This window comes from Melospiza melodia, chromosome 29, assembly GCF_035770615.1.
Source record: "Melospiza melodia melodia isolate bMelMel2 chromosome 29, bMelMel2.pri, whole genome shotgun sequence".
NCBI lineage: Eukaryota > Metazoa > Chordata > Aves > Passeriformes > Passerellidae > Melospiza > Melospiza melodia.
In genome coordinates, this window is record NC_086222.1 from 7,477,111 (window position 1) to 7,494,178 (window position 17,068).

The 17,068-nt window shown below is 45.2% G+C and overlaps 1 protein-coding gene across 2 annotated transcripts in view; it reads right to left on the bottom strand.

The window, feature by feature from the left end:
- The window catches only part of ARHGAP32 (Rho GTPase activating protein 32), a 247,282-nt gene that overhangs the window by 183,419 nt on the left and 46,795 nt on the right, over positions 1–17,068 (bottom strand). The window lies entirely within an intron of this gene.

Here is a 17,068-nt window from a genome sequence, read left to right on the forward strand (position 1 = left end):
TAATGTTTGCTGTTCTGCTTCCTCCCTTTGGAAAACAGGGTAATATTTACTGCATTCCCAGAGGAGCCTTGTAAGCCTTAATTTATTTTTCTGTTTATGCAGCCAGTTTGAAAAGAAGCTGTGTAAAAACTGCCATTACAATTTCTGGTTCATACACCAAACCGAAAATGAGAAATAATTATTACAACCCAACTTTCAGATCCCATTAAAAGACTGAAATTCTTCACCAGACCACCAATGCAGCAGCGAGGAGATGATGAGCTCTCCATCTAAAGCACTGAGTTCTATCAAATAAGAGGAAAGCCTGGATGATGTATGACCCTCAGTCCGGGCTTGGCCATCAGCTTGTTGTGTGACCTTCATCAAGTCATTTTAATCTTTCTGTATCAGTATAGAATGCAGAGCTCTTCTCACTTCCATGAAACAGCCCAAGAATTTCTGTATTGTTATCACTGCTACTCCTGCCTGAAGCTCAAAGGTACAAGCTAGAATTTGTAGCAATGCTGGCTATTGTTCTGCTGCAGCCCATGGAAACTCCATGTGGAATCTAAAGGTTTTGCACACAGCTCCTTTTAACTCGGTAGGATGCTGAGGGTTATCAGTGTACATGAAGATTTGGAGGGGGTGAAATTCTGTATGCTGTTTGGACTCAGCAAAACACCAAGTTCAGAAAGACAAAAAGACTTCCAAAACAACACCTTTTTGTTTAAAATTCAACAGAGGAGGCTGCACAACCTCAAATTATACAGAACAGTCTGTATAACTGTTATCTTTTAGTCTGTAATGGTTGGAGCAGCGCTGCTTGCTAAATGCTGTATAACCGAGTGACAATAACCCCGTTCATCAGCCCTGATGCCTAAGGACACAGCCAGGCCAAGCATGAGCTCAGCACTTAGAGGAGACAAGGAAGATTCAAGCTTGGCAAAGCTGAGCAAAGTCAAACAGGTTATACCCGTTCTGTGCCTAGAAAGCTTAATGATCCTTTCCAAATCCCTCTTTCCCAACACTAATTTTTCTTTGTTTCACTAAAACAGACATGCAGGAATGGGACAACCTAAAGACAGAAGAACTTAATAGGAAACAACACGTCCATTGAGGGGAAGAAAGCTGTTCTCATTTTGCATTAGTGGCTGCTGGGCTGCAGAAGCTGCCCCTGGACCCCTCACCTGCAGCTCCCAGTGACAGAGACCAAGGGATACTGGGTGGATTCATCCCAGGGATTTTATACCTCAACTGGTGGACTTGACCTCTCTGACTTGAGTGGGGAACTTAATTCCAATTCCAAGACAGGAGAAAATAGAAGCACACTGAGAAGTGAAGGATTTGCATGAAGTGATGGGGACAGAGCCAGGGCAGAAGTCCCCAGTGGTCCAAGACCCCAAAGCACCAACAGAATGAGAACACAAGGTAGGAAACTCTGTGGAAATTCTCCACCCAGGTGTGCTACAATAAAATACTGCAGCCTAAGGTGACCACAGACAGAAGATAAAGCCCTGCTTAAAGGAGTTGAAACTAAAATCCAGTTCCACAGTTCCTGGTGAACATTGTTCAATCCAAGCTGAATGAAACAGAACCAAAGTAAAACCAAAGCTGTCACTTCAGAAAGTGATAAAGCATAAAAGCACAACAGACACTGTCCACACAGCATCTGCTACAGCTTAAGGTCTACTACCCTGCTTAGAGGAGTAGAAATAGCTGTGGGGAAAATTAGGGAAATGTATTCACTACAGCTCCAGGAGACTGTTCCAACTACCTGGAACTTATGCCAAGCGGAGAGAAGGGGCATTTCAGTGCAGAGAGATGGAGCACATGCACTCCCTACACAGCCAGGGGTTGGGGGCACGGCAGGGGATTGTGCCCTGCTGCTGCTTTGTGTTTCCACGCTAGATCCCACCTCCAGCTCCTCCTGCCATCTCCTCTCTCCTCATCCAGGGCTACCTGTTCTCCTGCACTTCAGCTACAAGCCTGCCAAGGCCAGAGCCTCTCTTGCTCTTTATCTGTACATTTTTCAGCGCAGCACAGCCTTTTTCCAAGGCCAGGGCTCAGGAATCTACAGCTAAACAGTGATAAAGACTTTGTTTCACAGCTAAGTAGAATTTACCAGTTATTAGGACATTTACCACTGTCCATGTCCAAGTGTCACATTTAAAAAGGTCTTGTAGATGTCTTTTAGACAACCAGGCTCAAAACTGCACTGGTTTGATGTAACCTCACAAGTTTCCTGCACATGGGCTGGGTTCTTTCTGCTGGAGGTAAGTTTTGACAGTAATGGATCATTTTTCCAATGCAGACAAGATCTCTCTCCAGTCAGCTTTGCTTTCCCTCTAGCCAGGGTTGAATTATCACAATAACAAGTGACTCAAATGGGGGTTTGGCACTGTTTTTTCAATTAAGAGAGCAGAGCAGAGAGGTATCACTAACTGCAAGCTCTAATTTGCTGTTTAAATAGGAATTGGCTTGGAAACATTTTATCTCTTAATCCTTGGAGTAACAGCGGGTGACTCAAGAGTCAAATTCAAAACAAATCTCCAACCTGGAAAGCTGTTCTATGACACGGCTCAACCCATGACCAATTTGTTTAACTTCAGGTTGATAGAACTAACACGGCTAATTTGATTACATAATGATTCAGCTTTCTACCACGTAAATAAATTTTGGGAAGCTGCAACAGCAACACCTATTTCAGACAATTCCCTAACAGAAATTTCTGTCAACCACTTAAGGAACAGGATTATACAATTCTTTACCACTTCTCACCTCTGCCAGTACCTTCCTTCCACCTTTGATAGTTTCTCTGAGTTTAAGCACTATTCCATTTAAGAAGATAAAAGTGCCAACCAAGAGAGGATTTTAAATATAACCTCTTCGATTGCTTGAGGTTATCTAGGCAGAAAAAGACCAAGGATACTGCAAGCCTTCCTCCCTTGCTCTTTGAATAATTTTTCATTAAATTAAAAATGGATTGCCATTAATAATGTATGCAGAAGAAGACACTGCAGGATCTCTTTTGTTTCCAAATGTAAATTAATTTAATGTGAAAATAGTTCAATGTTACGATATACAAATTTTTAAGTAAATTATATGAAGCACCACCATTCTTGTAGGGTATTTTACAACCAGAGTTTTAGCTGAGGTGCTGCTCAATACGCACTGAAGCAAGTTCATGAAACAAAGACCAACTGGACAGCTGGAACTAAGAAGCTAAAATATTTAAAAGAAAATGTTGCTGGTAGCCCAAGCTATTTCACTGCTAATTAAAGATATAGGTCACAAACTGCTCTCTCCTGAGGATTATGACAGGACATTTGCCTCCCCCAGGCACAGAGTGCAGTTGTTCAAGGCCTGTTTAATGTAATTTTTTATGAAGAATGGTGGTTTTATACCGGAAGGACCTGGTGAATCACAGCACAAGAAAGAGAAAACTAGGCTGCACTTTGTGACTGACAAAACGTATGTAAAAGCCTTTCAAGCTGTGCCCATATCAGAGGCTCCTCAGGCACAGCTAGGGCTGGGTGAGCCTCTGGAAGGCTGTTTGCAGCCCTGCTCCCACATGAAGGCAGGAGTGCTGAGCAGGCACCTCCCAGTCCCTGTCCAGAAGGACATTCCTGCACTCTCTCCCGGGCAAGAGCTACGTCCAAGGCTGCACTTTAAACACAAGTGTGCTGCCACTGCTGCACAGCTCCCAGTTAATCATCTCAAGGGCCATTTACCCAGCTGTGCATTATTGCACCTCCAGGACAGTCATTCCATCTGCAGATCACTGTCCTGCTGAATTCCTTGGTATAGATCTTGGGTTTGTGATGCCCAATCAATCTGCTGCAGGTGCGTTACTAATTTCCTAAACTGCAGAGTGTATGTGTTTATCAAGGGAAGGAAAGAAGAAACAATTCAGGATCCCAGTGAAAATCTAGCCCTGCAAACCTCATAGCAAAAGGGTTATTGGGATGTGGCAACCAAGCTCTACCCACAATGGGTACATAATGTGGGACATCTTTAGCTCCAAACCAAGCCTTCTGTGTAAAGGTGCCAAATGCAGTTTTTGCTACAACACAATCTGTGAAAGGATCACTCAGCAGCACAGCCATTGCTAGAGATGCCGAGCAAACACATGAAACTGTCTCACCTCCCCCTCCTAAAGCTGAGCCATCAGTGCTGTACCTGTGCAATGACACTGGCCCAGTCTGTGGCACTCCCGCACAACCCCAATGCTGCAAAGCCTGACACTCCAGTCAAGCCCATACTGAAAACTCAGACCCTTTCTTAGGAGTTTGCATTTTAAAATGCACAAGTGTCAAGCTCCAATAGGATACTCAGACTTCAGACCAGACAGCACACAGAGGAAGCTAAGGAGTCCCTACCTGGCTCCAAGTCCTTTATGGCACACACAGCATGTGTTTTTAAGTCATGAACCACAATCTTCACTGGTGGAATCTCTGCCAGAAGAAGAAACAGATACTCCCTGCAACTTACTGTTAGCCAAACCTTATTCCAGGGTAAAGGGAAACCAGCCTTGTGGAGCAGACATTTAACTGGATGAGTAATTGCAGCATTCCCATACTGCCTTTCTTCCTCCCCCAAACAGTCTGAGCAAGCTGCTGATCAGGATAAGTTTGTGCTTGTCCTGTGGTGCTGTGGCCAAGGTGTGTCTGTGTGTGATCCACCTGCTCTGTTCAGCACTGTCCATAATCCCTCAGCACCTGCCCTCAGGGAATGAGCAGGCACTCAGAAGTATTCCCCTCAAAAGTATCTTAGACATGGCAAAAGAGAACTCTGTAGCATAAAGTAATCAGCAACCTTTGTTAAAAATTTACATTTTCACAAGTTCACTATGGAGAAACAGATCATCAGTGTCACAGCTGCTCAGGAGCAGCTCATTCCTTGGACTTGTTTCCACCTGGCTTAAGACTTGAAAACCTGTCTCACTGAACCTTGAGAAAGTGCAAGATAAGCTACAAGGACAAGAAAAACTCCCGAGGGATGGAGAGCAGAGATGTGAGAGAGGGAAGCACATACAGTAATTATCACACACAAGGTCTGGGTTTCTCCAGCCTCGGAGAAAACAAGAGCAGATTCAGCAGCAGAGGGGAGCAGAGGCAGCTCAGAGGAAAGAGGTGTTTGAGTCCTGACACTGCTGTGAAGAGCTCTGCCACCCTTAAAATTCATGGCCAAGAGAGAAACTCTGTTCATTAAAGCTGGATGACAGAGAGAGCCACAGTTTGAGACTGAATGTGGTGGAAAGCAACCAAGTCTGAGCAGTGGAGGAACAGATCAAATGCCATCAGCACAGACACATTACAGGGCCCCCAGGTCACAGTTCCCCCAGGTAACAGCATCTGGCACCTAAAAGAAGCAACTCACAGAGCAGCCTCTTCTCCAGAGCAAGAGCTCTGCACTAGCAAGGACACAGAAAGACTTCCTGCAAGTGATTTGAGCATCCATGTATCTATAACCAGAGGAGACTGCACAGAAGTTGAAAAATTTCAAATGCTTCCCCCATCTGTCCATCTCTCTCCTTTCTGAGCATCGTTCCACATTTCCCCAAGATCCTTTTCAGCCCAGCTGCTCTTTAAGTACAAGATGATTCTCTCTTTTGCCATATGAACTGAAAAATGTGTGTCAGTTGTGAGCACTGTGGACAGTCCAGACCACCAGAGCAGTGCACCTGCAGCTGCAGGAAGGTGTCCCATGGGATTGCAGTCTCTCCTCTGTACCAGGAGTGATCTGACTCCACACCTGCACAGCAGGGAGCTTCCCACGTGGAAGAGCTGGGAATTGCATTAAGCATCTCTGGTGTAGCTGTCAGGCACTAAATGCACTGCGTCTAAATACACAGTCCTACAAAGTACTCCAGTTTGCTTTTCCCCAGGTGTAAAGCTGGCAATGAGCTGATCTGGTTTATATAAGGCAATCATGATTTGACTCACAGGAATATACTGTAATAGCTCTAGTAATAATTCTGCCTCTATCTCACCTCAGTTTCCTCCTGGATGAAAGCTTTTATTTAAAATATCCCCAAGACAGTTGCAAGGAGAGAGAGAGTGGAGAATTTCTGTCTTCTATGTCACTGCCTGCTCTTATCACAGCTGTCATTCTCCTTTCACTCTGACTGACCCTCTCTGAAACAGGGCTACAGTTTTGCCTGTTCAGACATTAAAGTTTGTAGATACTGTGGTTTAAGTACCTCCATCTGTACAATCTCTCAGTTCTATTCTTTCTAATCATGTTAGATTAGAAGGCAGTTAAACCTTCATTCTCCACACTCAGTACCCAAGCACCTCATCTAGTAAAGGATATTGCTGATGTTCTCCCTGTGCAAAGCAGGGAGCTGAAAGTCAGAAGAGCAGTGATTACTCAAACATTCCCAAAGCTGCCTGTGTAACCTCTCAGAGCTTACACTCAGTGTCATCCCAAGCTCTCCACACTAACCCATAAAATAATGTGCTCTATTTCCTCAGAGATCAGTGATTTGGGACTGATGAGGAAGTCAGGGCACACATCCCAGAAGGTGAGGATGTGAATCCTGCAGGAAGCTTCATTTGACTGAAGCTGGATTCTGCACAAACACTTCTGCACGGGAAGGTGTCTTTAAGTGACCCCTCATGACCTCTGCCTTGCTCTCATATTATTAGAAGACATTTTCAGAATCGTTCCTCCTCTACTTAAGTGTGTTTTAAGCCATATCAAATGCCCCAAAACCTCACATCCAACTTTCACTTTGCCCTGCTCTTCACATCTCTCTCCATTGCTTTACTTCATCAGGTTCCCACTCAGCTGCTTTCTCTTTTTCAAGTTCTCATCCTTTGTTTCCTGCTCTCCACCTTATCACCCCACTTTCCCACTCGCATCCTTCATTGTTACTGCTGCTGTTACTTCAACCCTTCCATTATCAATATTCTTCTTTCCGTTCTTTCACTCCTTCATTATCACAAAATGCCCTGTATCTCCTTTCCCAAGTGCTGTCTTCTAAGAAACTACTTTACCCTGCCACAATTTAAAAAGCAAGTCTTTTCAAGCAAGTCTTGCAATTCTTAAACCTATGGAGAGGGGTTGGAAAAAGCTGAGGAACGCCACTTGGTTTTAGTTTTTAACACTGTCCTTCTACTGCCCCTAAATCAACATTTTATGCCCACAGCTCTGATGGGCAAATGAAATGCTAACAAAATCCACCAAAGTTAAATCAACTATCCAGAGGTCTTGACACAAGCATTGACACCTTGACACCAAAACCACTTGACAAAGTACAGGATTTGCTCCTCCAGGTCATTTATCCAGACATGGGACACACTGTTATGCTAATAGAGAACTATTTTCCTGGCTCTGGAAATACAGCTAGGAAAAGCATTCCTTCTCCAAGCACAACACAGGTGACAGTCTCTCCCTTGCTCTGCAGCAAGTTTGAAAGCTGAAGAAGGGAAAGAAATCCAGTTAAATCAGCTGGGACTGCTGAAGGAGACAATACACAGTTCTGTTAAAATGGGAGACACAGGAGAAGCAGCAGAAGGATCAGCTCAGTCGCACAAAATCCAGACAGTTCTGCACTGCAGGGCAGACTGGGAGAGGAAATTAGGAAATTCTTGGTATAACCCTGGATTTAAAGCTTGTGTTTCAAGCAGCATCACACAGGTCACCTCAAATTGGGAATTCACCTTTATACAAGGCTTTTTCCAGCTGTGTAAAGGTATCAGAGCTTTTGGGAGATAAATAAATGAAAGCCATGAGGGAGCTACACTGGAAGTTCAGAAATTACTTGGAACACTCTGCTGATATGTGCATGTGACTCTGATAGCCTTGGGAAGCCTGGAGCTACACAGAAAAGGAGCTCAGGAAAGCCCAAGGAAATCCAGCAGCACGGACAGAAGTGTTCAGAGCCCTCTGAAAGAGCCTGGGATTGGCACCCAGCACTGAAGCACCAACTCCTTCTAAATACAAGTAGCTGGAACACCCCAAATAAATGAGGTGAGGAGTTTGTCCTTCAAAGAAGGTGCTGCCTCAACACACAGAAACAGCCAACAGGACAGAAATGCAACATGCAGGAAGTTCCAAAATACAGGTGAAATTTCTCATAGTTCAGGGATAGTCTTATCTTGGCCTGCAGGGCATTTATTTGGTCAGTCACAGCTCTGTATCTACAAACTCTCCTCTATTCCAGTGCTGTAAACACATGAATATTCTGTTTTATGAGGCCTGAGTAATATTCATGGGAACTGTCACTCAGCATCTCTCTCTCATGCTGACATTCACTCTGCATCGAGAAGGACAAGATCACTGAGATCCTCAGGAATGGATTGTTCTGCTGTTACTGGGGGTTTATTTTATGTTTAAACATTGGAGAAGGGGATAATGCATGGAAATGTAGATCTTATGTTACATAACACAAATGTTGCAAAGCAAGAAATGCTGCTCCTGCTCCTAACCCCCAAGGAAAACCAGTGCACCTCCAAGCTTTAGCTCATCCTGTGATGTTCCAAGGTAAGGATCAAGTCTGGCTACCACTCAGAAAAAGAGACAAAGCACAGAATGCATTTTTTTCCTAATCTTTCCACGAAAAATCACTGATTTTGTTAAAAACTGGACATAGACATTCTGTTAAAAACTGGAAATGCTTTCTGTTAAAAGGTAAGTTCTGTATTTTCTCCAAGTACAGCTTCTGTGATTTTATTTCAACATCACTGAAAGCTTTTTAACACAGCACACAGTTAAATGATAATAAAATGGCTGTTTTGAACATGAAGGAGATTTCACTTTTTCTGAAACAGAAAGAAAAAGAATATGAAAGACAAATCTAATTTTCTTTCATTATAATCCATTGATGCACAAATTTTTGTTAATTTCTTTCCTTATGAGTATAATCTAAACATTTTAAGATATAATAAACCTACAAAGCACCATAGGAAAATAGTAGAGAAAAGGCCTGGGGAATCTTCTAGCAAATTTTTCATTAGTTTTGTATAGAGAACATCATGTGAGAAGCCTGGGTGTGTGTTATAGCGAGAAAACATCAAAGGTCAGGGGAAAAGGACACACAGAAAAGGATATTCCAGCCCTGGTCCCCAGGCCCAACATCCAGAATTCCTAACACTCCCATCCCTGGCACTCTGCAAGGCCAGGCTGGATGGGACTTGGAGCAACCTGGTCTAGTGGAAGGTGTCCCTGCCCATGGCAGGAGGCGGGACAGGATGGGGTTTAAGACCCCTCCCAGCCGAAACCATTCTGGAATTTCATTACTGGTTCGGTGGGAAAGGGAATACCAGAAGCTGTTGAACACATCTACTAGAAAAGTGAGCAGTAAGATGTTCCAAAAACATGTCTGGGAAATAAAACCCAAGGTGTGGCAGTGTAATTTAGCCCAGAGTCAGGAGAGCTCAGCCAGGCTGGTGCGCACGGCAAGGCCGGGGCAGGCCTGGCCACCCGGCCCCCAAACCAGCCCTGCTGGACACACAGCAGGAAAGCTGGGAACTGTCCACACCAGGCTAAAAGTTGGGAATTACCCCCACCAGGGGATAATTAACCAGGTCAAAAAGCTGGTTCCACATTGAGTTTCCAGAATGTAATGAGCACACAAGGTGCAAAAACAGCAGTTTAAAATCCCGTCTTTTCTGTCCCCACGATGTAACACTTCTAGACATCCCCACATCCACAGCTAACTAAAATTAAACACAAACTGGAAAATAGATTTAAGGCATTTTCTCAGTAACTGGAATGAACTGAGGATTTCATGTGCTATTTGTCTTCATGCCCACAGCTCTGCAGCAAGGCTGGGTTTTACATTAAGCACAGCCCTTTACACTCCACATTCATGTAGTAGTTGATTATTTAGTTCTGGATGAAACTCAGTATTTTACACACGTGCAATACTCTTTTTAACAAATACTGGACATATTTCCCTCAGTAAAAAGGTAGTATGCTTACAATTATTACCATTCCTTTCCCCCATCGTGGTTTGACATTGGTGAAATGCAAAGGACCCATGAAAGTTGGTTGCCTACTTTCTTCTGCTACAGCTGAGCAGAGAAGGGGAAAAAATGAATGAAGGGCTCATAAGTTGAAATAAGGACTAGGAGAAAATATTCTAAAGGCAAAACAGGTTCAAATTGAAAGGTATAAAGTAAATTTATTATTAACAGAGTCAGAGGAGGAAAATGAGAAGTAAAATAAGCCTTTAAAACATCATTTTTTCCCCCCAGCTCCACCCTCTTTCCCACCAACAGCACAGAGAGAAAAGGCGTGGGGGTTTTGGTCAGTTAATCACTCGAGATCTTCTGTTCACTCGAGGCGGGGACTCTTTCCTCTGCTATGCCATGGGGTCCCTCCCACGGGCAAAGAATCTTCCCAAAACTGTTGTGGTGTTGGTCACTTGTCCATGGGGTGCAGTCTTTTAAGGCTAGGCTGCTCTACTTTGGATGTAAGGGCCTTCTCTATTTCTGGAAGCAGGAGCCTTCTGTCTTTATTTGGGTCTCCCACTGGATCACAGCTTTCTCCAGCCTCCACCAGCCCTGCTAGGATCACTTCTCCCACGGGCTGCAAGTGGATTTCTGCATTCCCCATGGACTTCATGCATTACAAGGGGACAGTTTGTTTTGCCATAGTCCTCACTATGGCCTGCAGAGGAATCTCAGCTCTGGCACTTGGAGCACTTCCTCCCCTTCCACTGACCTTGGTGCCACCATGTTGTTTTACCTCACATGTCCTCACTTCCTCCTCTTCCCTGACTAGAAGAAAAACTGCTGCTCGTAGGTACCATTGCAAACAAGTTCCACTAATTTAAAGATTCTTGCAGATCCCACAGCACCAAGAGGATGATTTCATCCAGGTTCTGCACAAGGGAGTCGCCCGCCACGTTTCTGCCGCTGGCCACATGGCCTCATCACCATGGCACGGGCAGTGCCCAGCGCCTCTCCTCACACTGGGAAGGAGCAGCCCCTGGCAGGCAGTGCCCAACGCCTCTCCTCACACGGGGCACGGGGAAGGAGCAGCCCCTGGCAGGCAGTGCCCAATGCCTCTCCTCACACTGGGAAGGAGCAGCCCCTGGCAGGCAGTGCCCAATGCCTCTCCTCACACGGGGCACGAGGAAGGAGCAGCCCCTGGCAGGCAGTGCCCAATGCCTCTCCTCACACGGGGAAGGAGCAGCCCCTGGCAGGCAGTGCCCAACGCCTCTCCTCACACGGGGAAGGAGCAGCCCCTGGCAGGCAGTGCCCAATGCCTCTCCTCACACTGGGAAGGAGCAGCCCCTGGCAGGCAGTGCCCAATGCCTCTCCTCACACTGGGAAGGAGCAGCCCCTGGCAGGCAGTGCCCAACGCCTCTCCTCACACGGGGAAGGAGCAGCCCCTGGCAGGCAGTGCCCAGCACCTCTCCTCACACAGGGCACTGGGAAGGAGCAGCCCCTGGCAGGCAGTGCCCAATGCCTCTCCTCACACTGGGAAGGAGCAGCCCCTGGCAGGCAGTGCCCAACGCCTCTCCTCACACGGGGCACGGGGAAGGAGCAGCCCCTGGCACTGTCCCTGCCCGTGTGCCTGCAGCACGGCTGGCTGGAGCGGCCAGGCAGGCACAGCTCACCGCAGGCCGCGCCGGCAGCCACAGCACCTCCCCACCCCTCAGGAAAAAACAGCATGCATGCCATTTTGATCTTCTTCTGAAGCATGTCATCCCAGAGGCATTACCAACCCCTCTAACTGGGCCAGCAGCATGTCCATCCTCAGAGCCATCAGAGGCTGGCTCTGTCAGACATGGGGGGAGCTTCTAGCAGCTTCTCACACAAGCTACCCCTTTTCCCCTCCCATGGTTTCCTTCCCGCCATTACCAAAAAACCAGGCCATGCCAAATCAACACAGACCTCAAGGGGTTATCTCAGATTTAATGGTAACAGATCAAATCACCAGAACTCAGGTCAACAACCTGAACCTCCCAAGTCATGATTCAAGACCCTCCTACAGGTACAAGATAAAGGATCCATAAGGATGCTCCACTGTTGCCTGGCTTGCTGCAGTTGGTCATGCATAGACTTTTAAACACACATCTCAGTGACTGCTTGGAGTTACGGGCTTGTGAGCAGTGCTTGAGAGGATGCTGCTCTTGGGGGAAAAGAGACTGAAGACACACCCAACCCAAGGAGCTAAAGAGAACACTTATTTGTATCCTTTGTAACTTCCTAAATGTGGTAAAGTAACATTCCCGTAAAGCCACCTCCCTGGTCAGGCCGCCCTCTCTTCTGGTTTACAAACTCATTTTCCTTATTTCAAAAAGAATTGCTGCTGGCATAAATCAATTTCTCCACAGACTAAAGAGAAGGAATCCAATATAAACTGCTAAATGCGAGCTTTTCCTGAAAAGGACTACCTGAACCCTGGCTCAAGGCTTACCCTCCAGTCTTTCAGGGAGACAGGGACAGGATTTCTAAGACATCCATTGCTAGTTATTTTAAATGGATCTCCAGCATCTATTCTGCATGGACATGAAGGCTCAATAGCATTAAAACTGCAGGACAAATGATGTCAGTAAATCAGAAAAGAATACAGCACCTGAGTGATTACTATCAATAAAGAAAGCAAATAAACCCACTTTTCGATTCAACAAGTTAGTTCCAGTTGTGTCTGGGAGTGCCAGCATGGACTGAACTCTGCGGTCCCAGCACTGATTGAACTCCACAGTTCCAGCAGAAACATTCACCCCACGGAGGAGGCTGCACAGAAAAGCCGGAGAAGAAACGAAAGAATGGGGCATTAAATGACCAGCACACAGTTAACTACTGAGCACACAGTTAATTACTGTGAGACTTCAGTCAGGTCTCCAAAATCCCAGGTCTGTCTCCCCATCCCTCACAGGCCATCTGGCGCACTGATACAGACTCCTCTTCCTCAGTAAAGCAGGAGGAAGGAAAATCATCACGTGGGGCCAGCAAAGAAGGCAGACAATCTCTTGCACATTTTGTTGAGCCAAAATAAGCCCTTTGAGCTCACCCCTGAGCACTCACAGAAACCAAACAAGTAACAAATTTTTTCACAGACTGTGAAAGGAAATGAGTGTTTCATTTGGCCCAATATAAGATAATTGTAAATAGTGTAGCAGAGCAGCACATTATGCATCAGCAGAGAAACTTTCAATAAATCATGGGCAGCTGAAGATCAGACCTGCACCATGGCAGAGCTCCTACACCAACCACCAACTCTTACTACTGTGAGCAAGACACAACTGCCCATAGTACCTGCATATGGTGACGTGGCAAGGTAGGGCCATTGTTCCCAGGGAAACACATGTGGATCATGTGGAATCCCTTGTGCCTATTTTTCCAGTCCCACCGAAAACCCCTCAAACCCAACACCTCTGATTTCTGTCCAGGAAGAACAGGTTGTCCCTTTTTAGCATCTCAACAATCCACACATGATTTTTAAGATGTCTTGAGACTCAATTTCTGTACAGGAATGGAGGGAAATGAGTAAGTAACTATGTTTAAGTCAAATCTATAAAAAGAAACACAAGTGTCAGACTCCTGGGTGACAACTGTGGGGTGGCAGGTGACTCATGCCCTGGCACAGGCACACTGTAATTTGGTGCAAAGAAGTCATCGTAATCAATATTTACAGGTGAGTATTTTTATAAAAAAGTGCACATTTGCCACAACAGATTTAGAGACTGCTCTTTGAATGCAAAGAAAAGCATCAGATGAAAAATTCTGCACCTCCTCTAAAATAGATATGTCTTCAAACATAAACACATCTTCAAATCTGACCATGGAAATGGACATTTACCCTGGGTCAAAAGCACCACTAGAACAACCCCACTGGCAACAGGACCCAAAAGCATGGGGTGAGAGAATTTCTTCACAGAAAGGGCTGTTAAACACTGGAAGGGGCTGCCCAGGGAGGAGGTGCAGTCCCCATCCCTGGAGGTGTCCAAGGAAGGCCTGGACATGGCACCACCAAACCGGGATGGGCACTCAGTGCTCTGGGCTGGTGACAGGGTGGGGATCGGGCACAGGCTGGGCTCGCTGGCCTGGGAGAGCTGTTCCAGCCTAAATCCAACCTGATCCTGTGATTCTGTGACCACTCCACGGGGGATTCCGAAACTTGTTTAAAAGGATCAGTGCTATTATGCAACTGTTAAATGTGTTCATATTTCCAGCGTGAAAACAAACACTGCCAACAACTCCTCAGGGATGAATCTTGGGAAGCACCAGATAGATTTCAAGCACATGAGGTGATTACTTGGATGTTTCTGACAACTTCATGCCTAAGGGCTGCAATTGTGAACCAGAACTGGTGGCAGAGCTGGTGCCTCTGCTAAAGGCTCTAATCTGCAGTGATAGTAATAGTCTTTTTTCTCTGTCCTATTATCTGGGAAACAAGGAATACTTTTACAAATTAAATTAGAAAAAAATCCTAAACACATGCAATAAGCTTAAGAAAATCAAGATCTTATAAAAGAAACAAAATTTAAACTCTACTCATTGCACCACATATAGAACACACTTATTTCTCAGACTTCTAATGCTTGCTGCAGGCTCTCCAAATGAACAGCTTTCGCTTATGAATTTGCTTTCAATATACAACCTTATACATAGGTTATATATAGGGCTTAGCTACAAGAAGGCCCAATATTTGCAAATTAAAAACAAGACCATCCCCATCACTTTAAATCACTACAGAAAAGCTCAGACACATCTTTCCCAGATCAAATAGGAGGACTCACAGCTGATTTCATTCCAATTCTGTTAGTGCCAAACAGCCAGCATTCCAGAACTAGTAAATTGTATGTCCAATTATCACTCTTGGAGTTTAAGGGGCTGCATTTAAATGAAGATTATGAAAATGAAAGGAACTCAAAATGTCTTTCTGACTAGAGAAGTGAGCACTGAAAGTGATAGTTGCTCAGAAAAGCATTTCTAAAAATGTTAAGTCTTACCAAGTGTGGTTTAATAAAAATCTAAAGGCTGCTATGCTTTTTTCTTGCTGTCCCTTACTCCCACCCCACGACAAAGTAACTTACAAGAGGCAAAAAAAGGCAGAGAAACAAAGACTTTCAGTAAGAGAGGCTGTGAGTGTGAATGAGAAGGGGGGAAGATATACTGAGGGGGAGAAAAGAAAAAAGGAGAAAACATTTTAAAAGAAGAAAGAGATTAAAAGAAACAAGTAACCCAAACAATAGTAGAAAAAAAGCATTAGAAAAACTTTGCCTCTAAATGGAGAGCAGACACTGCAGAAAGAAAAGTTCGGGCATGCTGAAGCACCGTAATTTATGGAAAAATGCAACTAGGCAGGTTCCCTAAGTGCAACCCCACACCCTGGTGAACCAGCACATCCAGATGCCTTTTCCCTCCTTGACACTTCTGGAGCAAGTTTCCTCTCCCAGAGTACACAGTGACCAGCACATCAACCCTGGGTTACAGCTACAGAATTGCTGCCTTTTGTGTCTATTCCACCCAGAGCAGCTGTGGCCACCCCATCCCTGGCAGTGCCCAAGGCCAGGTGGACAGGGCTGGGAGCAGCCTGGGACAGGGGAAGGTGTGCAATGAGATGGGCTTTAAGGGCCCTCTCAACCCAAACCATTCCTGATCAGCTCTCAGGATGGAAATCCACAGCTCTCTGTTACAAAGTTAATTCTAAACAAACCATGGGCCACAATCTGAAGTTCTACACAGGAGCATAACTTGTATTTCACGCCTAGAATAGGAAGGTTCACCACTAGCTAAAATAATGCTTTCAGGTACATCTTTAGGCCCAAGTTTGAAACCAGTTATGTTCCTCAGCAATCTCAATCCCAGTGCCTGATGCCTAAATGATTTCCCAACGTTGCTTCCAAAGCAGAAAAAGCACAGAAACATTTATTACAAAGAAAATAAAACAAAAATCACTTGGCATAATTTTACTATCACAAGCAGGAGAAAGGTGAAAAAGGAAAGTGGCTATAAATATTCCTGATTTAAGTTCCTACACAGCAGACAAACTGATGGATTTGATGCATCCAGCAACATAACATCTCTTAACAAAATTTACTCCAAGAACATTCGTGGGGCAGCAAAACTTATGTTTGAACCCCTCTGGAGATTGAAAAGAGGCTTTCCCAGTTTGAAGGCAGTAGCAGAGCTCAGCTCTGGTGCAGCTGAGGACTCTCTGCCTGCCAAGACAAAGCACAGGAGCCCAGCCCAGCTCCAGGGAAGGAGCTGCAGTGTCAGGGCTGGCACGGAATCCTGGATCAGCCGAGCTGTGCCAGGCAGGGTTTTCCCTCGGGAAGATGCACAAAGTGCACAAAGTGCTGGGTACATGAGCCAGTGTGGTGCATCAGCCCTGTCTGCCTTCAGTCCCCACACACAGCACATCCACTGGCACAGGATTTCCCTCTTATCTAAACTAAAGCTTTTAAAGCAGACTAATGCAAATGTTATCCTTGCTGTGGCTAGATTCCTGGACATGGGACACAATAAGGACTGATTTAGCCACAGACCTCAAATTGAAACCTTTTTGGATTTCCTGTCGAGTGATGCAGTATTTAATTTAGCCCTTTTAGGAGAGCTATATATGAGAGTACTACAAGTAATCACATTCTGGAGAATTATTTTATACTAGAGGTGGCCTTTGAGTCCCAGTAAATATCTGTATTGTACTTCAATATCTGTATATAGGCCTTGGCCCAGTAGGTCCCAGTTGATCTTGATGGGCTGCAGCTGCAATGTCCTTCATTGGGCTGCAGCTGTGGCTAGTGAAGATAACTGGGATAAAAGGGGCTGGGTTGGCCAGTCAGGGAGCCAACAGCTCTTCCAGGGCTCTGGAAGGAGCCCTGACTAAGAAGGAACAACATGCGCAAGAAGGAGTCTGTGCTGTGAAGATCTACAGCCATAAGAAAACACCAAAAGAAGGTATGGGACTCTAGAAATATAACAACATTATTTTGAATTACATTCCTTATCACAATCAAATTGATGGAATTCCTTCTCTGCTCCTCCGGAATTATTGCTATCATATAAATTCAGCCTCTCTGTTTTCATGCCAAATTTACTGTTGTCAACAATGAAAGGAAAACCCACATTTAGTGCTGGAGGTTCTGCTCTTTATTGTGACTTGATCTAGATGCAAGGGG